The sequence below is a fragment of the Ostrinia nubilalis genome, chromosome W, assembly GCF_963855985.1.
Source record: "Ostrinia nubilalis chromosome W, ilOstNubi1.1, whole genome shotgun sequence".
Taxonomy (NCBI): domain Eukaryota; kingdom Metazoa; phylum Arthropoda; class Insecta; order Lepidoptera; family Crambidae; genus Ostrinia; species Ostrinia nubilalis.
Genome location: NC_087118.1, coordinates 11356557 through 11378370, shown reverse-complemented (window position 1 = coordinate 11378370; position 21814 = coordinate 11356557). Strand labels below are relative to the sequence as shown.

Here is a 21814-nt window from a genome sequence, read left to right as displayed (position 1 = left end):
ATTGTGTTTAAGTTTTTTCAGTCTGAATTATTACTATCATTAGAATATGAAAAAAGATATCTTGGATTTGTCATTCTCACTAAAATGTCTCTGGGGTGGTGGCGTGGTGAGGCGGGTCGTTACATTCTCTAAAATATGATCGAGTGAAGCGATGGCTGGCTCATCCGTCATGTCTGTGAACAGGCGCTGCCTTCGGGGACTGGTCAAACCAAGTTGTCCAGATTTTTACGCTTTTAATTTTGGATGGGGTGATGTTATAGTATTACTTTGCCACAGTTCCCATAGCATAGATAGTCAAAAATATTTTTGGTTACTTTAGTGTCAAAATGGTCACAGTATTGGTAATAACACATTACACGATTGGAAGGGATCCTCTTCAATCTTATTGTATTTAAGTTTTTTCAGTCTGAATTATTACTATCATTAGAGTATGAAAAAAGATATCTTGGATTTGTCATTCTCACTAAAATGTCTCTGGGGTGGTGGCGTGGTGAGGCGGGTCGTTACATTCTCTAAAATATGATCGAGTGAAGCGATGGCTGGCTCATCCGTCATGTCTGTGAACAGGCGCTGCCTTCGGGGACTGGTCAAACCAAGTTGTCCAGATTTTTACGCTTTTAATTTTGGATGGGGTGATGTTATAGCATTACTTTGCCACAGTTCCCATAGATAGTCAAAAATATTTTTGGTTACTTTAGTGTCAAAACAGTCACATTATTGGTAATAACACATTACACGATTGAAAGGGATCCTCTTCAATCTTATTGTGTTTAAGGTTTTTCAGTCTGAATTATTACTATCATTAGAATATGAAAAAAGATATCTTGGATTTGTCATTCTCACTAAAATGTCTCTGGGGTGGTGGCGTGGTGAGGCGGGTCGTTACATTCTCTAAAATATGATCGAGTGAAGCGATGGCTGGCTCATCCGTCATGTCTGTGAACAGGCGCTGCCTTCGGGGACTGGTCAAACCAAGTTGTCCAGATTTTTACGCTTTTAATTTTGAATGGGGTGATGTTAGCATTACTTTGCCACAGTTCCCACGGATAGTCAAAAATATTTTTGGTTACTTTAGTGTCAAAACAGTCACATTATTGGTAATAACACATTACACGATTGAAAGGGATCCTCTTCGATCTTATTGTGTTTAAGTTTTTTCAGTCTGAATTATTACTATCATTAGAATATGAAAAAAGATATCTTGGATTTGTCATTCTCACTAAAATGGCTCTGGGGTGGTGGCGTGGTGAGGCGGGTCGTTACATTCTCTAAAATATGATCGAGTGAAGCGATGGCTGGCTCATCCGTCATGTCTGTGAACAGGCGCTGCCTTCGGGGACTGGTCAAACCAAGTTGTCCAGATTTTTACGCTTTTAATTTTGAATGGGGTGACGTTATAGCATTACTTTGCCACAGTTCCCATAGATAGTCAAAAATATTTTTGGTTACTTTAGTGTCAAAACAGTCACATTATTGGTAATAAAACATTACACGATTGAAAGGGATCCTCTTCGATCTTATTGTGTTTAAGTATTTTCAGTCTGAATTATTACTATCATTAGAATATGAAAAAAGATATCTTGGATTTGTCATTCTCACTAAAATGGCTCTGGGGTGGTGGCGTGGTGAGGCGGGTCGTTACATTCTCTAAAATATGATCGAGTGAAGCGATGGCTGGCTCATCCGTCATGTCTGTGAACAGGCGCTGCCTTCGGGGACTGGTCAAACCAAGTTGTCCAGATTCCTATGCTTTTAATTTTTAATAGGGTGATGTTATAATATTACTTTGCCACAGTTCCCATAGATAGTCAAAAATATTTTTGGTTACTTTAGTGTCAAAACAGTCACATTATTGGTAATAACACATTACACGATTGAAAGGGATCCTCTTCGATCTTATTGTGTTTAAGTTTTTTCAGTCTGAATTATTACTATCATTAGAATATGAAAAAAGATATCTTGGATTTGTCATTCTCACTAAAATGGCTCTGGGGTGGTGGCGTGGTGAGGCGGGTCGTTACATTCTCTAAAATATGATCGAGTGAAGCGATGGCTGGCTCATCCGTCATGTCTGTGAACAGGCGCTGCCTTCGGGGACTGGTCAAACCAAGTTGTCCAGATTCCTATGCTTTTAATTTTTAATAGGGTGATGTTATAATATTACTTTGCCACAGTTCCCATAGATAGTCAAAAATATTTTTGGTTACTTTAGTGTCAAAACAGTCACATTATTGGTAATAACACATTACACGATTGAAAGGGATCCTCTTCGATCTTATTGTGTTTAAGTTTTTTCAGTCTGAATTATTACTATCATTAGAATATGAAAAAAGATGTCTTGGATTTGTCATTCTCACTAAAATGTCTCTGGGGTGGTGGCGTGGTGAGGCGGGTCGTTACATTCTCTAAAATATGATCGAGTGAAGCGATGGCTGGCTCATCCGTCATGTCTGTGAACAGGCGCTGCCTTCGGGGACTGGTCAAACCAAGTTGTCCAGATTTTTACGCTTTTAATTTTGAATGGGGTGATGTTATAGCATTACTTTGCCACAGTTCCCATAGATAGTCAAAAATATTTTTGGTTACTTTAGTGTCAAAACAGTCACATTATTGGTAATAAAACATTACACGATTGGAAGGGATCCTCTTCAATCTTATTGTGTTTAAGTTTTTTCAGTCTGAATTATTACTATCATTAGAATATGAAAAAAGATATCTTGGATTTGTCATTCTCACTAAAATGGCTCTGGGGTGGTGGCGTGGTGAGGCGGGTCGTTACATTCTCTAAAATATGATCGAGTGAAGCGATGGCTGGCTCATCCGTCATGTCTGTGAACAGGCGCTGCCTTCGGGGACTGGTCAAACCAAGTTGTCCAGATTTTTACGCTTTTAATTTTGAATGGGGTGATGTTATAGCATTACTTTGCCACAGTTCCCATAGATAGTCAAAAATATTTTTGGTTACTTTAGTGTCAAAACAGTCACATTATTGGTAATAAAACATTACACGATTGAAAGGGATCCTCTTCAATCTTATTGTGTTTAAGTTTTTTCAGTCTGAATTATTACTATCATTAGAATATGAAAAAAGATATCTTGGATTTGTCATTCTCACTAAAATGGCTCTGGGGTGGTGGCGTGGTGAGGCGGGTCGTTACATTCTCTAAAATATGATCGAGTGAAGCGATGGCTGGCTCATCCGTCATGTCTGTGAACAGGCGCTGCCTTCGGGGACTGGTCAAACCAAGTTGTCCAGATTCCTATGCTTTTAATTTTTAATAGGGTGATGTTATAATATTACTTTGCCACAGTTCCCATAGATAGTCAAAAATATTTTTGGTTACTTTAGTGTCAAAACAGTCACATTATTGGTAATAACACATTACACGATTGAAAGGGATCCTCTTCGATCTTATTGTGTTTAAGTTTTTTCAGTCTGAATTATTACTATCATTAGAATATGAAAAAAGATGTCTTGGATTTGTCATTCTCACTAAAATGTCTCTGGGGTGGTGGCGTGGTGAGGCGGGTCGTTACATTCTCTAAAATATGATCGAGTGAAGCGATGGCTGGCTCATCCGTCATGTCTGTGAACAGGCGCTGCCTTCGGGGACTGGTCAAACCAAGTTGTCCAGATTCCTATGCTTTTAATTTTTAATAGGGTGATGTTATAATATTACTTTGCCACAGTTCCCATAGATAGTCAAAAATATTTTTGGTAACTTAGTGTCAAAACAGGCACATTATTGGTAATAACACATTACACGATTGAAAGGGATCCTCTTCAATCTTATTGTGTTTAAGTTTTTTCAGTCTCAATTATTACTATCATTAGAGTATGAAAAAAGATATCTTGGATTTGTCATTCTCACTAAAATGTCTCTGGGGTGGTGGCGTGGTGAGGCGGGTCGTTACATTCTCTAAAATATGATCGAGTGAAGCGATGGCTGGCTCATCCGTCATGTCTGTGAACAGGCGCTGCCTTCGGGGACTGGTCAAACCAAGTTGTCCAGATTTTTACGCTTTTAATTTTGGATGGGGTGATGTTATAGCATTACTTTGCCACAATTCCCATAGGTAGTCAAAAATATTTTTGGTTACTTTAGTGTCAAAACAATCACATTATTGGTAATAACACATTACACGATTGGAAGGGATCCTCTTCAATCTTATTGTGTTTAAGTTTTTTCAGTCTGAATTATTACTATCATTAGAGTATGAAAAAAGATATCTTGGATTTGTCATTCTCACTAAAATGTCTCTGGGGTGGTGGCGTGGTGAGGCGGGTCGTTACATTCTCTAAAATATGATCGAGTGAAGCGATGGCTGGCTCATCCGTCATGTCTGTGAACAGGCGCTGCCTTCGGGGACTGGTCAAACCAAGTTGTCCAGATTTTTACGCTTTTAATTTTGGATGGGGTGATGTTATAGCATTACTTTGCCACAGTTCCCATAGTCAAAAATATTTTTGGTTGCTTTAGTGTCAAAACAGTCACATTATTGGTAATAACACATTAGGACGATTGAAAGGGATCCTCTTCAATCTTATTGTGTTAAAGTATTTTCAGTCTGAATTATTACTAATATTAGAATATGAAAAAAGATATCTTGGATTTGTCATTCTCACTAAAATGTCTCTGGGGTGGTGGCGTGGTGAGGCGGGTCGTTACATTCTCTAAAATATGATCGAGTGAAGCGATGGCTGGCTCATCCGTCATGTCTGTGAACAGGCGCTGCCTTCGGGGACTGGTCAAACCAAGTTGTCCAGATTCCTATGCTTTTAATTTTTAATAGGGTGATGTTATAATATTACTTTGCCACAGTTCCCATAGATAGTCAAAAATATTTTTGGTTACTTTAGTGTCAAAACAGTCACATTATTGGTAATAACACATTACACGATTGAAAGGGATCCTCTTCGATCTTATTGTGTTTAAGTTTTTTCAGTCTGAATTATCACTATCATCAGAATAAAAAGAAAGATATCTTGGATTTGTCATTCTCACTAAAATGTCTCTGGGGTGGTGGCGTGGTGAGGCGGGTCGTTAAATTCTCTAAAATATGATCGAGTGAAGCGATGGCTGGCTCATCCGTCATGTCTGTGAACAGGCGCTGCCTTCGGGGACTGGTCAAACCAAGTTGTCCAGATTTTTACGCTTTTAATTTTGAATGGGGTGATGTTATAGTATTACTTTGCAACAGTTCCCATAGATAGTCAAAAATATTTTTGGTTACTTTAGTGTCAAAACAGTCACATTATTGGTAATAAAACATTACACGATTGGAAGGGATCCTCTTCAATCTTATTGTGTTTAAGTTTTTTCAGTCTCAATTATTACTATCATTAGAATAAGAAAAAAGATATCTTGGATTTGTCATTCTCACTAAAATGTCTCTGGGGTGGTGGCGTGGTGAGGCGGGTCGTTACATTCTCTAAAATATGATCGAGTGAAGCGATGGCTGGCTCATCCGTCATGTCTGTGAACAGGCGCTGCCTTCGGGGACTGGTCAAACCAAGTTGTCCAGATTCCTATGCTTTTAATTTTTAATAGGGTGATGTTATAATATTACTTTGCCACAGTTCCCATAGATAGTCAAAAATATTTTTGGTAACTTAGTGTCAAAACAGGCACATTATTGGTAATAACACATTACACGATTGAAAGGGATCCTCTTCAATCTTATTGTGTTTAAGTTTTTTCAGTCTCAATTATTACTATCACTAGCTTTCCGCCCGCGGCTTCGCCCGCGTGGAATTTTGTCTGTCACAGAAAAACTTTATCGCGCACATCCCTGTTTCAAAAACCGGGATAAAAACTATCCTATGTTCTTTCCCGGGACTCAAACTATCTCTATGCCAAATTTCATCAAAATCGGTTGCGAGGTTTAAGCGGGAAAGCGTAACAGACAGACAGACAGACAGAGTTACTTTCGCATTTATAATATTAGTTGGGATTAGAGTATGAAAAAAGATATCTTGGATTTGTCATTCTCACTAAAATGTCTCTGGGGTGGTGGCGTGGTGAGGCGGGTCGTTACATTCTCTAAAATATGATCGAGTGAAGCGATGGCTGGCTCATCCGTCATGTCTGTGAACAGGCGCTGCCTTCGGGGACTGGTCAAACCAAGTTGTCCAGATTTTTACGCTTTTAATTTTGAATGGGGTGATGTTATAGCATTACTTTGCCACAGTTCCCATAGATAGTCAAAAATATTTTTGGTTACTTTAGTGTCAAAACAGTCACATTATTGGTAATAAAACATTACACGATTGGAAGGGATCCTCTTCAATCTTATTGTGTTTAAGTTTTTTCAGTCTGAATTATTACTATCATTAGAATATGAAAAAAGATATCTTGGATTTGTCATTCTCACTAAAATGGCTCTGGGGTGGTGGCGTGGTGAGGCGGGTCGTTACATTCTCTAAAATATGATCGAGTGAAGCGATGGCTGGCTCATCCGTCATGTCTGTGAACAGGCGCTGCCTTCGGGGACTGGTCAAACCAAGTTGTCCAGATTTTTACGCTTTTAATTTTGAATGGGGTGATGTTATAGCATTACTTTGCCACAGTTCCCATAGATAGTCAAAAATATTTTTGGTTACTTTAGTGTCAAAACAGTCACATTATTGGTAATAAAACATTACACGATTGAAAGGGATCCTCTTCAATCTTATTGTGTTTAAGTTTTTTCAGTCTGAATTATTACTATCATTAGAATATGAAAAAAGATATCTTGGATTTGTCATTCTCACTAAAATGTCTCTGGGGTGGTGGCGTGGTGAGGCGGGTCGTTACATTCTCTAAAATATGATCGAGTGAAGCGATGGCTGGCTCATCCGTCATGTCTGTGAACAGGCGCTGCCTTCGGGGACTGGTCAAACCAAGTTGTCCAGATTCCTATGCTTTTAATTTTTAATAGGGTGATGTTATAATATTACTTTGCCACAGTTCCCATAGATAGTCAAAAATATTTTTGGTTACTTTAGTGTCAAAACAGTCACATTATTGGTAATAACACATTACACGATTGAAAGGGATCCTCTTCGATCTTATTGTGTTTAAGTTTTTTCAGTCTGAATTATTACTATCATTAGAATATGAAAAAAGATGTCTTGGATTTGTCATTCTCACTAAAATGTCTCTGGGGTGGTGGCGTGGTGAGGCGGGTCGTTACATTCTCTAAAATATGATCGAGTGAAGCGATGGCTGGCTCATCCGTCATGTCTGTGAACAGGCGCTGCCTTCGGGGACTGGTCAAACCAAGTTGTCCAGATTCCTATGCTTTTAATTTTTAATAGGGTGATGTTATAATATTACTTTGCCACAGTTCCCATAGATAGTCAAAAATATTTTTGGTAACTTAGTGTCAAAACAGGCACATTATTGGTAATAACACATTACACGATTGAAAGGGATCCTCTTCAATCTTATTGTGTTTAAGTTTTTTCAGTCTCAATTATTACTATCATTAGAGTATGAAAAAAGATATCTTGGATTTGTCATTCTCACTAAAATGTCTCTGGGGTGGTGGCGTGGTGAGGCGGGTCGTTACATTCTCTAAAATATGATCGAGTGAAGCGATGGCTGGCTCATCCGTCATGTCTGTGAACAGGCGCTGCCTTCGGGGACTGGTCAAACCAAGTTGTCCAGATTTTTACGCTTTTAATTTTGGATGGGGTGATGTTATAGCATTACTTTGCCACAATTCCCATAGGTAGTCAAAAATATTTTTGGTTACTTTAGTGTCAAAACAATCACATTATTGGTAATAACACATTACACGATTGGAAGGGATCCTCTTCAATCTTATTGTGTTTAAGTTTTTTCAGTCTGAATTATTACTATCATTAGAGTATGAAAAAAGATATCTTGGATTTGTCATTCTCACTAAAATGTCTCTGGGGTGGTGGCGTGGTGAGGCGGGTCGTTACATTCTCTAAAATATGATCGAGTGAAGCGATGGCTGGCTCATCCGTCATGTCTGTGAACAGGCGCTGCCTTCGGGGACTGGTCAAACCAAGTTGTCCAGATTTTTACGCTTTTAATTTTGGATGGGGTGATGTTATAGCATTACTTTGCCACAGTTCCCATAGTCAAAAATATTTTTGGTTGCTTTAGTGTCAAAACAGTCACATTATTGGTAATAACACATTAGGACGATTGAAAGGGATCCTCTTCAATCTTATTGTGTTAAAGTATTTTCAGTCTGAATTATTACTAATATTAGAATATGAAAAAAGATATCTTGGATTTGTCATTCTCACTAAAATGTCTCTGGGGTGGTGGCGTGGTGAGGCGGGTCGTTACATTCTCTAAAATATGATCGAGTGAAGCGATGGCTGGCTCATCCGTCATGTCTGTGAACAGGCGCTGCCTTCGGGGACTGGTCAAACCAAGTTGTCCAGATTCCTATGCTTTTAATTTTTAATAGGGTGATGTTATAATATTACTTTGCCACAGTTCCCATAGATAGTCAAAAATATTTTTGGTTACTTTAGTGTCAAAACAGTCACATTATTGGTAATAACACATTACACGATTGAAAGGGATCCTCTTCGATCTTATTGTGTTTAAGTTTTTTCAGTCTGAATTATCACTATCATCAGAATAAAAAGAAAGATATCTTGGATTTGTCATTCTCACTAAAATGTCTCTGGGGTGGTGGCGTGGTGAGGCGGGTCGTTAAATTCTCTAAAATATGATCGAGTGAAGCGATGGCTGGCTCATCCGTCATGTCTGTGAACAGGCGCTGCCTTCGGGGACTGGTCAAACCAAGTTGTCCAGATTTTTACGCTTTTAATTTTGAATGGGGTGATGTTATAGTATTACTTTGCAACAGTTCCCATAGATAGTCAAAAATATTTTTGGTTACTTTAGTGTCAAAACAGTCACATTATTGGTAATAAAACATTACACGATTGGAAGGGATCCTCTTCAATCTTATTGTGTTTAAGTTTTTTCAGTCTCAATTATTACTATCATTAGAATAAGAAAAAAGATATCTTGGATTTGTCATTCTCACTAAAATGTCTCTGGGGTGGTGGCGTGGTGAGGCGGGTCGTTACATTCTCTAAAATATGATCGAGTGAAGCGATGGCTGGCTCATCCGTCATGTCTGTGAACAGGCGCTGCCTTCGGGGACTGGTCAAACCAAGTTGTCCAGATTCCTATGCTTTTAATTTTTAATAGGGTGATGTTATAATATTACTTTGCCACAGTTCCCATAGATAGTCAAAAATATTTTTGGTAACTTAGTGTCAAAACAGGCACATTATTGGTAATAACACATTACACGATTGAAAGGGATCCTCTTCAATCTTATTGTGTTTAAGTTTTTTCAGTCTCAATTATTACTATCACTAGCTTTCCGCCCGCGGCTTCGCCCGCGTGGAATTTTGTCTGTCACAGAAAAACTTTATCGCGCACATCCCTGTTTCAAAAACCGGGATAAAAACTATCCTATGTTCTTTCCCGGGACTCAAACTATCTCTATGCCAAATTTCATCAAAATCGGTTGCGAGGTTTAAGCGGGAAAGCGTAACAGACAGACAGACAGACAGAGTTACTTTCGCATTTATAATATTAGTTGGGATTAGAGTATGAAAAAAGATATCTTGGATTTGTCATTCTCACTAAAATGTCTCTGGGGTGGTGGCGTGGTGAGGCGGGTCGTTACATTCTCTAAAATATGATCGAGTGAAGCGATGGCTGGCTCATCCGTCATGTCTGTGAACAGGCGCTGCCTTCGGGGACTGGTCAAACCAAGTTGTCCAGATTTTTACGCTTTTAATTTTGGATGGGGTGATGTTATAGCATTACTTTGCCACAATTCCCATAGGTAGTCAAAAATATTTTTGGTTACTTTAGTGTCAAAACAATCACATTATTGGTAATAACACATTACACGATTGGAAGGGATCCTCTTCAATCTTATTGTGTTTAAGTTTTTTCAGTCTGAATTATTACTATCATTAGAGTATGAAAAAAGATATCTTGGATTTGTCATTCTCACTAAAATGTCTCTGGGGTGGTGGCGTGGTGAGGCGGGTCGTTACATTCTCTAAAATATGATCGAGTGAAGCGATGGCTGGCTCATCCGTCATGTCTGTGAACAGGCGCTGCCTTCGGGGACTGGTCAAACCAAGTTGTCCAGATTTTTACGCTTTTAATTTTGGATGGGGTGATGTTATAGCATTACTTTGCCACAGTTCCCATAGTCAAAAATATTTTTGGTTGCTTTAGTGTCAAAACAGTCACATTATTGGTAATAACACATTAGGACGATTGAAAGGGATCCTCTTCAATCTTATTGTGTTAAAGTATTTTCAGTCTCAATTATTACTATCATTAGAATAAGAAAAAAGATATCTTGGATTTGTCATTCTCACTAAAATGTCTCTGGGGTGGTGGCGTGGTGAGGCGGGTCGTTACATTCTCTAAAATATGATCGAGTGAAGCGATGGCTGGCTCATCCGTCATGTCTGTGAACAGGCGCTGCCTTCGGGGACTGGTCAAACCAAGTTGTCCAGATTCCTATGCTTTTAATTTTTAATAGGGTGATGTTATAATATTACTTTGCCACAGTTCCCATAGATAGTCAAAAATATTTTTGGTTACTTAGTGTCAAAACAGTCACATTATTGGTAATAACACATTACACGATTGGAAGGGATCCTCTTCAATCTTATTGTGTTTAAGTTTTTTCAGTCTGAATTATTACTATCAGTAGAATATGAAAAAAGATATCTTGGATTTGTCATTCTCACTAAAATGTCTCTGGGGTGGTGGCGTGGTGAGGCGGGTCGTTACATTCTCTAAAATATGATCGAGTGAAGCGATGGCTGGCTCATCCGTCATGTCTGTGAACAGGCGCTGCCTTCGGGGACTGGTCAAACCAAGTTGTCCAGATTCCTATGCTTTTAATTTTTAATAGGGTGATGTTATAATATTACTTTGCCACAGTTCCCATAGATAGTCAAAAATATTTTTGGTAACTTAGTGTCAAAACAGGCACATTATTGGTAATAACACATTACACGATTGAAAGGGATCCTCTTCAATCTTATTGTGTTTAAGTTTTTTCAGTCTCAATTATTACTATCATTAGAGTATGAAAAAAGATATCTTGGATTTGTCATTCTCACTAAAATGTCTCTGGGGTGGTGGCGTGGTGAGGCGGGTCGTTACATTCTCTAAAATATGATCGAGTGAAGCGATGGCTGGCTCATCCGTCATGTCTGTGAACAGGCGCTGCCTTCGGGGACTGGTCAAACCAAGTTGTCCAGATTTTTACGCTTTTAATTTTGAATGGGGTGATGTTATAGCATTACTTTGCCACAGTTCCCATAGTCAAAAATATTTTTGGTTACTTTAGTGTCAAAACAGTCACATTATTGGTAATAACACATTACACGATTGAAAGGGATCCTCTTCAATCTTATTGTGTTTAAGTTTTTTCAGTCTGAATTATTACTATCATTGGAATATGATAAAAGATATCTTGGATTTGTCATTCTCACTAAAATGTCTCTGGGGTGGTGGGTTACTAATATTAGTAATTTACCAGTATAATTTAAGTTCTTGCAGTGTAATAAACAGGTTAAGGTGCGGTGAGGCTGGCGCTCGGGCCCCTATGCCGCCTTTTTTTTTCAACGGACTTCAAAAAAAGGAGGAGGTTCTCAATTCGACCCGTATGTTTTTTTTTTTCTATGTTTGTTACGCGATAACTTTGCCAATTATGAACCGATTTGAACAAATATTTTTTCGGCGTATAGGTAATACCTCAAGGGTGGTCCCATTTAAATTTAATAATAAAAAAAATAACCCCCAAGGGTGGAAAATTGGGGATGAACTTTTTTATACGCAATATCTCCGCCGATTATAAACCAATTTGAACGATTATTTTTTGTTGAATAGGTATTATCAAAAGGGTGGTTTCATGCAAATTTAAAGAAAATATTTCACCTCCAAGGGTGGAAAATTGGGGATGAACTTTTTTATACGCAATATCCCCGCCGATTATGAACCAATTTGAACGATTATTTTTTTGTTGAATAGGTATTATTTGTGTTCACGCATTTGAAGTCAGTTTTTTTTTTAAGGTTATATTGATATTATTACATTTAGAAATAAACATTTCATAAACTTATTTATTACGATTTAATAGTAATCGCGTCGGTATCCTTCCGTTAGGCCAAATTACTTTTCGCCAAATTTCGCTTCGCAAATAGCTTATCGCCAATGTTTCATTTCCCAAATAAACTTTTAGCAACTGTTACTTTTCGCACCACCTTTGCTGAAGGTTCTTTTACAGACATCTGGAAGGTAGGTAGACTATTGGTCCTCCCGAAGGGAAACGGTAAGCCTCTCTCTGACCCGAAGGCCTATAGGTCTATTACTCTTTTGCCAATCCTGGGTAAGATCCTGGAGCGCGTCATCATCTCCTGCGCTCCCTGCTTGCACCGACATATATCTGACGCTCAGCACGGTTTCACCCGTGGCCGGTCTACGGTCACGGCGCTCAAGTTCATTAACTCGATCACCGAGAACAGTACTGCGTCATACGTGCAGCTGATCTTCCTGGACATCTCCGGTGCTTTTGACAACGCGTGGTGGCCGATGATTTTGTTGAAGGCCAAACAGACCGGAGCTCTACCTAATATCTTCAGGTCATTGGTTAGTTACTTTACAGACCGGCGTGTGGGCCTCTATGTAGGAGCTCAAACGTCGTGGAAGCGCAGTACCATGGGATGTCCTTAGGGATCAGTGTTGGGCCCGACACTTTGGAACCTCCTGCTCAACGAACTCCTGCTGCTGCCGTGTCCTGAGTGGGTACACGTAATAGCGTACGCAGACGATGTGACGATCGCAATCGCTTGGTGTGACCCTCGACGAGGCTAGGTCCTATGTGCCGCATGCGAAATTGATTGATTTACAAGCTGCCAATGGTTTTGGCAAGACGTCATGGGGCGTGAGATACCCCGCCCTAAGTGTGCTGTACGCAGGCATTTATGTGGCCACGATGACATACGCTGTGGCCGTATGGTACCGATGCTCGTCGATTTTTGTGATGATAAAGGTGGTTGGAGGGAGTATCGATTTTTGTGATGATAAAGGTGGTTGGAGGGAGTACTCAGCGACCGGCGCTCATTTTACTCACGAAGGCTTACAGGTCGTGCAGCACGGCAGCGTTACCTGTAAGTCTCTCGTGCAGGACGACTTGCGGAGGAGGGAATCCAACTGGCCCCCAGGGAGCGCCGGGAATTGAAGCGCACCATTAGAGAGGATGCCGTGGCCTTTTGGCAGGAGCGGTGGGATGCGATAATTCATTTGGTCAAATTGTCATTTGGCAAAATTTTACTTGGTCAAGTTTTTTTATGGCAAATTTTTGTATAGCAAATGTTTTTGCCAAATATCCAAATAATTTGATTGATCAAATTAACACTTCATATACTTACCCACAAATCAAAGCATAAGGCACATGATCATGGTTTTCTTAACAATATTTTTTAAATAATAAAATTGTATGTTTGCAACAAGTAGGTATTGCAGAAAATAGTGGGTTAGGTTAGGTTAGAACAGTGACCATTAACGCGCGAAGGCGAGCGAAGCGTGCCGCGGTAGCGGCCGCCGAGCGCCAGAATCAACTCTTGTTAATGAATATTTCGATAAAAATAATGAAATAAGTTGTTTGCGATGTGATAATTTGGGAAACGTTTTTGGCCAAACATTAGTAATCCAATCACGTCATATTATTAGTTACTGCACGCTATGGCTGTAGAAGATTTAAACAAGATTTTTGGCGAGAAAATCAATTTTCGCAGGACATATCCGGTTAAATATCCGTGTTATAGTTAAAGCTAGAACTAACTCTGACATTAAACTGTTAATAATTAAAATCCTAAACACTTCTTAACGTATTTTGTTGCATGGAGTATTCAGTTTTTTTATGAATAGGTACTGGGTTTTAATCAATATTTAACGAATACATAATAGTCCAAAACCAAATGATTAAAGATTTTTTAACAATTTTACAAGAAATTGTTTTTTTTTTTATAACTCTAAAAACATTTAAAACATAACGTTACTTTTCTTGTTATACATTTAGGACATACTTTTTTAATTCGAATCGACACTATACGAATAGTTAAAAGGAATTCATATTTTTAATCACATTTAAGTCATAAATGTTGCTACACAACAAATAATATTTTTTATTAATTAGTACCTGTCTTTGTTAATAATATTAAAATTTGCAATAACTTAATATAGAACCAAAAACTTTTTTCTCTTAATTAACTATAAATTAATAATAAATATTGACTACCACCTACCTATAATGTTTTTATTGTAATTCAGTTTGTTATGTTTGTTAGCTTATTCACATATTACAGAATAGTACTTTTTAATAATTTCATTTATTTAAACAATAAGAATTTTGTTTTTGGTGCACTGTTTTTAATGTCCTACGTAGGTACATATTTTATGTTCGTCCATTTTAACCTAACAATGAAATTGTGATAAAAATGGGTCCCATTTTGAGAACTGCTGTCTGTTCCCTCGCTAAATATTATCCTAATTACCTCTTGTCTTTGAAGTTAAAATTAATCATTTATCAGTTTCAACTACTCTGTTCAATATTTTCCTCCTTCTTCTCTCGTTGATGAGATAGATGTGCGACGGATCTCGAGCACAGTAGGTCGTAGGAGTTAAAACATCCTATCGCTTGTCTTGCTGAAGACAAGTGAGCATTGGATATCGACTACACCGTTTGTTTTTATTTGGACTTTCACTTCTTTTGTAATGTTTACTATATTTTCAGTTTAGAATTTTCTTATGGTATTGTTATTTTATTACCATTATTCTTTCACATTCTTAATATTAAAGTTACTCCTTTTATTTACAAGTTTGTTGTTGCTATCATGCATGAGGTAATTTTATTGTTGAGAGGGTTTTCATAATGGACGTGACATTTTCTTTCTTTGCCAGGAATTGCTACTTGATCAATTTCATAAAATTAACAATAACTAAAAGTTTTTTTACTAAACATTTTATGAAAATTACCTAATGGTTGTTAAAATTTGAGTATTCTTGAAATAAATAACTAATTAAATAAGTAACGTTATGTTTTAAGTGTAACTTGCTATTTTTTAGAATGTTTATTCTTGTTAATTAATATTTAAGTACTATTTAAAATTACAAATAAATAAATTTTGACTTTGTTTTTGTAACCGTTTATAACACTTTATATACCTTTAAAAGTACCTGTTTTTAAGTGAGACCTATGATGTATTTGCAATGTTTATTTAAGAAATGCGAAAAAAGGCGACAGTTACATTATTAATTTTACAAAATGACAATTATACGACGATCCTTATTTTGCTGGTGAGAACAATTTCGTTCAGTTTCGCTTATGACGGCATTAACTAACTACATTTGAACACATCCATTGCTCATTGCTTTCTGAACCACGTGTTGTTTGTTATATTGACATACTCGTACTTGTACCTGGACACCCTGATATTCCGTCGACGCTGAGGTGTTTGATTGACACCCGGGACATTATCGACCGGTTATTTTCTCTGCCCTGATTCGTTAACCCTGCATCTTCCCTCCGCTCGACCTCTTCAACTTTATGCTCGTGCTGTGTTGGCTGTCGCCTTCACACTCTTCGCTTCGATGGCGTCACCCTCTCTGAGGCGTCTGCCTGTGTCACCCACGTGGATCAGTGACGTCCCCTGCAGGCTGGGGGTGTCGTCCTAACAGTCTTCCCCTGTCAATCAGTTCGTTCAGTCAGCGGTATCATTCTCTCTTCCTTCGTTTGGTTGGCTGAGGAGGCTCCTGTTCCGAATCAGGCGCTAATGTCATGGTGATTCCAAAGTGATTACGTTATATTCCGATATACCACTCTTACAGTAATGGGGCGATATTTTTCATATTCCATTTCACTTTGCTTTCCCATCTTCTCTTACATTACTGCACACGTAAACACTCATCATATACAATATCGGCTTACCCAGGCAAATCTATCAAATTTTGGATTCATTTCAGTAGCTGCTTTGCAATTGCTTGCTGCTTTAAAATGCTTGCGCTGCTTGGGCTTAGAATTCATTCATATTCATATTATTTATTTGCTAACTAATTGTAGCTAGAAGATCGAATTCGCCCAGTAGGGCGATCTAACTACATGAAATGGTTTTTATTTAAAATAGAAAGACCCGTGTCTTTCTATGTGTCTAGGTATGTCTTGACGCGATATTTATGAATGAGTTACATTATGTACTCACTGCTTGACGTTTAGTTATAATGGGTGGGACGCGAATGATTAAAATCTGTTTTTAATGTTATACATTTCATGTAGGTAGATGGGGAGTAGAAGGGAGAGTGCATAACAAAACTAATCTTACTAACCATTGGCTTGCCTTTAATATAATTATAAGATCAAATTAATGTTATGGTACTATCCCATGTGCCAACCTCACCTGCTCGCGCCAACAGCCGGCTGTTGGCGGCAGCGGCGTGGCTCACCGCGAGAGTGAGACGCTCCGCTGCGGTGCTCCCTGCTGTCTTACTGACGAGGCTCTGGCTTTAACTAATATTTATGGCTGTCTTTTACTAACATTGTATGTCATGTTATAGAGCTTGCAGATGGACTAACCAGGCTGGCAGTGCGTGGCAGCTAACTTGTTTATAAATGTGGAAACATCTCATTCACACAAAACACAGATGAGCCGTGCAATGCTTTGATGTGTCTCTAATTATACATCGATGTAAACTCTAACAATGCATAGCCAAATATAAATCTAATTTTAATATGTTTTATATTACAGATGACAAACGATTTATTAGTAATATCACTGTTTATATCTTATCTGGATAAGATACTCAATTAGACATCAAGATGACTGTCACTCGTACACTCAAAAGATACTAAGAGTAAGTATTAAAAATATTAATAAAATTATTATTTAATTTATAAAAAGACTAGCTTTTGCCCACGGCTTCACCGGCGTGAAATTTTGTTTGTCACAGATCGTCATAAATTATAGCCTATGTGTTATTCTGGGTTATAAACAATAATACTGTAAAGTTTCGTCAAAATCCGTTCAGTAGTTTTTGCGTGAAAAAGTAACAGACATCCAAATTTTCGCATTTCTAATATGTATTAGTATTTTAATCTGTACTACATATTTTATATTAATTATTTCAGGTATAGAAGCCAAAAGAGAAACTTGAGTGATGCAAAAGTTAAAATTGCTACGATGGTGCTCACCACATCTACTCGCAAGTCAAGTTCCTCAAGATGAAGCATTAATAACGCAGCCCTGACAAAATAATGCAAATTTGAAGAATTCATAAACATAAAAAGAACTAACTACTAATTAAGGTAAACGCAACTTCAATCTTCAGATTTATATTTATATAAATTATACAATTATAATTGTCTTATTACATTTCACTATTAATAATATTAATATGCCATCTATTTCAGGTATAGACTAGAAGAAATAATAAAAATTAAAATGTAATATAATACTTAGCTACCTACGTTTCGCTACTTCATACTGAACTGAACCGGAGCCTGACAATGCACCACACGACCTTTTGATTATGTAAGTAAAACAATTTTACAACTCAATCGCAATAATCAATAGTAAGTGTTAAGATACCATAAACATTAAGCTTGGACATATCTTTGGAGTACTCAGCCAGTGTTCTTTTTTCTTTTCACCAACTGTCGTTAGGTCATATAACCTCTCTACTGGCAAGTGTTCACGCGCGCCTACTACCTTTGTTTAAAGGCATTTTTTTTTTATAAAAAATACTTTTAACAAAATTTTACCAACAGGTAAAACGCCATGAATAGAATAGAATTGATCACATCTCACAAGGAAGGAGGAGTGATATGGCGATATCATATTTTCTTGGCGAAGAAGAAATTACTGTCTCAATGCGTAAAATATTACTCTACGAAGCAAGAAGGCTAAGAATGAAGAAAGAAAAGAAGGCAAAACATAAACGCAAGACGCAAATAGTAGTTCACGACACGACAAGTAAGTGTACCTACCTAACATTATTACGTTAAACGACCAAGAAATATGAGATAAGTAATAGGCTAGATGACAAAATTTCAATTATTTGTCCGTCAGACAGATAATTAGAAAACATTAGACTCATATTTTTTATTTTCTTTTATAATTAAATAATAACAGTGCTACATCGAGTTGAAATGGCGCGATACGTCACGCTTGAGTAGAATTTTACTCAAAAGTGACGTCACGCGACATTTCAACTCAATTTAATACTGTATATTCGATTATAGAAAAAAAAATACGAGTCTAATATTTTCTATCTGTCTGACGGACTAAATATAATTTTGATTTCATTACCCAGTCATCATCCCTATTGTATATTATTGCAAATCCATTTCCGAGACATGTTCAATATTATTCTTATAAAATGAATTCTATGCATAATTTCATACCCATAACACAAGCATATTAATTGCTTACTTTGGGGCTAGATGGCGCTGTGTGAGATTGTCCAAAGATATTTATTTATTTAAAGATATTTATACTTAATTTGAAATCTTATTTTAAACGCAAATGTCACACAATAAATGCTTGCCGCATTTTATTTAGATGCCACTTTAACTAATAATTAGGTATTATGTGATAATACTACCACGCATCCACTCACCTCTATGTTGTCATTTCTTAATTACCTATAGTCCTTTTTTGCGAATAAAATATAAGAGAATGAAATCATTAAAACGAAATAATTACAACTGTCTTTTTATTTCCAGGTTCATCAGTATCATGGAATTACCGACATTGGACTTGAAATCTCAGTTGAAGTTCCGGTATTGGATTGACGACAGCAGTCAACTATCGATGAACACTGATTTGAAGATGCTTGACGTTCTACAGAGGAAGCAAGAAAATAATAATTAGAGATATTTACAGATTAAAACATAGTAGTTATGCACTTTTATTCAAATTAATATTGTTTACTGATCAGTAATAATACCATAACCCAATACTTGTAGCGGCTTATGCTGAACCTCATCATGGCCCTTTTGTTTTTTTTTCTTTATTTTTCATTTTCTAATATTAATTTAGTGAACATAAAATGCCAGCTACTCGGATATCTAGGTGACTTAGGACTGATTTTTTAATCGTTGAATATCTGCTGAAGAATAAACATTTTGACATATACTATTCTTCAGTTAAAAGTTATACGAAGATTGAGAAATCAGCCCACAAGTTTTTTTTAAAACTGAGGTGGAATTGTGTAAAGCAATCGTTATCATTTGACAGTTAACGTACGTAACATAACGTACGATTATTCTGTCAAACTCTTTAACTGATTTTATCGTACCTACGTTATGAACTGTCAAATGATTACGATTGCTATACACAATTCCATCTCTGATCCAGATTCTTTTTTATATTTTCATTTGTATAGGAAAATGTAACATAATAATTTATCCAATGTCAATTTGCATTCATATTATAAATATTGCACTTGAAATGATGATTATTATGATTACATAATATTTTGGAATTAAACATGTCTTAGCTAAGTAAAACTACTCGAATTTCACTATCATTGGAATTTAATATTTTTCGCTTATATTAAAATCGCAGCTTGATCCAGTCATTCTAGATAACTTAGATTTTTAAATCCGACTGTCAGCACTGAAGCTACATGTAGCACTTTTTTCACTTATAAGCTTATGTCTTTTTATTTAATGTACTAAATGATAGATCAATTACGATGCTCCTTTACAAAAACATAGTATTATTACAGTCAAATGTATGCTTTCAAAAGTTGTAGAATAATTGTTTAATCATTATAAATATACTATTTATACCAATTTTTTGTTTTTTTCTTCATTAATTAATTAATAAGCACAATGTAGGTTGAGTTATAATAACACACAGGCTTAAATATCTCACACACAGGCTTAACTATCTCGCACACATACTTAAATATCTTTGATATCTGTTTCCTAAACAACTTTCATTTAGGTACATACATAAGATAATTAAATTTTAATAATATGACTAAACTAAACTGCACTCAAACTTTCATGTAACATAGCACTCCATTAACAACGGTAACTAGAGAATGCTTGAAAATAAAATCGATAGGTGGCGCATTGTTAAATAGTGATCAATTATTCCTAAAGCATTCTGTAATTTCAGCACATCATGATAGACTACATTCATTCTTAATGACAATAAAATTAATAAACAAGTACACTAGCTATTACTTTTATTATTATGAATGCATAAGTTTTACAATATAGTAGATTATTATAAAATAATTTGTTAGGATAATCTCATAGGTACCTACTTCCGTAATATAGCCAACAAACAACTAAGGTAGATAAGCTAATTGAATCAAGAAATATGTACGACAACTGAAATCTTGCATAATTTATTGCCTTCTATGCATAATGTCCCGAAGCAGTGGTAGGGTTAATATTGGGACGTATAAAAGCGCTTTTTTAAAGCCTATTTGCAAAAATAAATGAATTTATTTTAATTTTAATATTATTGCTTAAAACGAAATAGATTTTTGTGCCAAATTCTAAAGACTAAGCCATATAACCGAAAATAAAGGCGAGGCCGAAGGCCGAGCGATAGTTTAAAGCCCAAGAGTCGCCATACATTAAATTTTAATGCGTCAAAAAAGGACTAGAGTCCAGTGACAGACAGAAAGGCGAGGCCGAAGGCCGAGCGATGGTTCAAATCCCGACAGTCGCCATAGATTTACTTGTGTTGCGTCAAAAAAGCAAAAGAGCCTTGCGACAAACGAGAAGCCCCCCTGTAATTTTTGCGAGGCCGAAGGCCGAGCTCCGAATGCGAGGCCGCAGGCCGAGCGCCGCGTAGGGCGAAGCCCGGAGCGGCCAGCATCGCAGATCTAGCTTTTGTAGCCCGCGTAGCGGGCGACCAAAGCTAGTCTATATTATATAAAGCTCGATTCCTACTCACTCACTGACTGACTGATCAGGGGTATTTTTGGGGTATTTAGAGGGGAGGTGGGTAAAATTGTTAATGTTTGTTTTTTACTAGATTTTTTGACACCCAGGTTTTTTAGATTTTTTGAACCAAAAAACAAAATGGCGGTATTTTTTGAGACAACAACTTTTTTGTCTTTGGTCCTGAATTTTTTCTTTTTTGGTGGTTTGTTGGGGTTGCCAAGGTGTGCTAAAAAATGTGAGAAAAAAATGGAAAAACAAAATGGCCGCGCCGCCATCTTGGATTGAAAACGCGATTTCGAGGTGTTTTAAGGGAGGTGTCACTCCGAGATGCGCAATTGTTTTTGAAAATTTCTTTTGGGTATTTGTGACATGTATAGTCTTCTTAAGAGCCACATTTACAGATTATCAAAAAACAAGATGGCGGCCGAGCCGTCGGCCATTTTGTTGCGAGCATAAAAATTCCCAAACTTTGGTAGCAATTTCCCGGCAGATGGCGACACCGGAGTAGGGTACAATGTTCCGGGCGATTGTTTGTCTGTTATTCGAGTGTTGCCATGAATCGGTAAAAACTACCATTTTGGTAGAAAATTTTCCACCACGGCCCCGGATAGTAGAAAATGGAAATTTCCAAAAATTCCAAAAACTTGGTATGCAGTTTGGTGACGTTTGGGGACCCGAATGACATTTTACCATTTTTATCAAAAAAGTCTGGCAACACTGAAAGTTATGGGGAAAAGATTTTTTTGCGACATGGGTGACTTTAAAGTTAGTGACAGACAGAAAGAATTGTGGCAGAAAAAAAATAAAAATGACGTTTGGT

General features: G+C 37.1%; 1 long non-coding RNA gene across 3 annotated transcripts in view; it reads left to right on the top strand.

The window, feature by feature from the left end:
- Window positions 1-19881, top strand: part of LOC135086441 (uncharacterized) — a 30315-nt gene extending 10434 nt beyond the window's left edge. For 2 of the 3 annotated variants that reach the window (XR_010260478.1, XR_010260479.1), the window contains exons 3-7: window positions 16832-16937; window positions 17212-17388; window positions 17494-17614; window positions 17851-18055; window positions 18808-19881. This is a non-coding gene — a long non-coding RNA (uncharacterized LOC135086441). Of the gene's footprint in view, window positions 1-16407; window positions 16938-17211; window positions 17389-17493; window positions 17615-17850; window positions 18056-18807 lie in introns of those variants that run through there. The other variant, XR_010260477.1, reaches the window with a different exon arrangement.
- Window positions 19882-21814: the final 1933 nt, after the last annotated feature.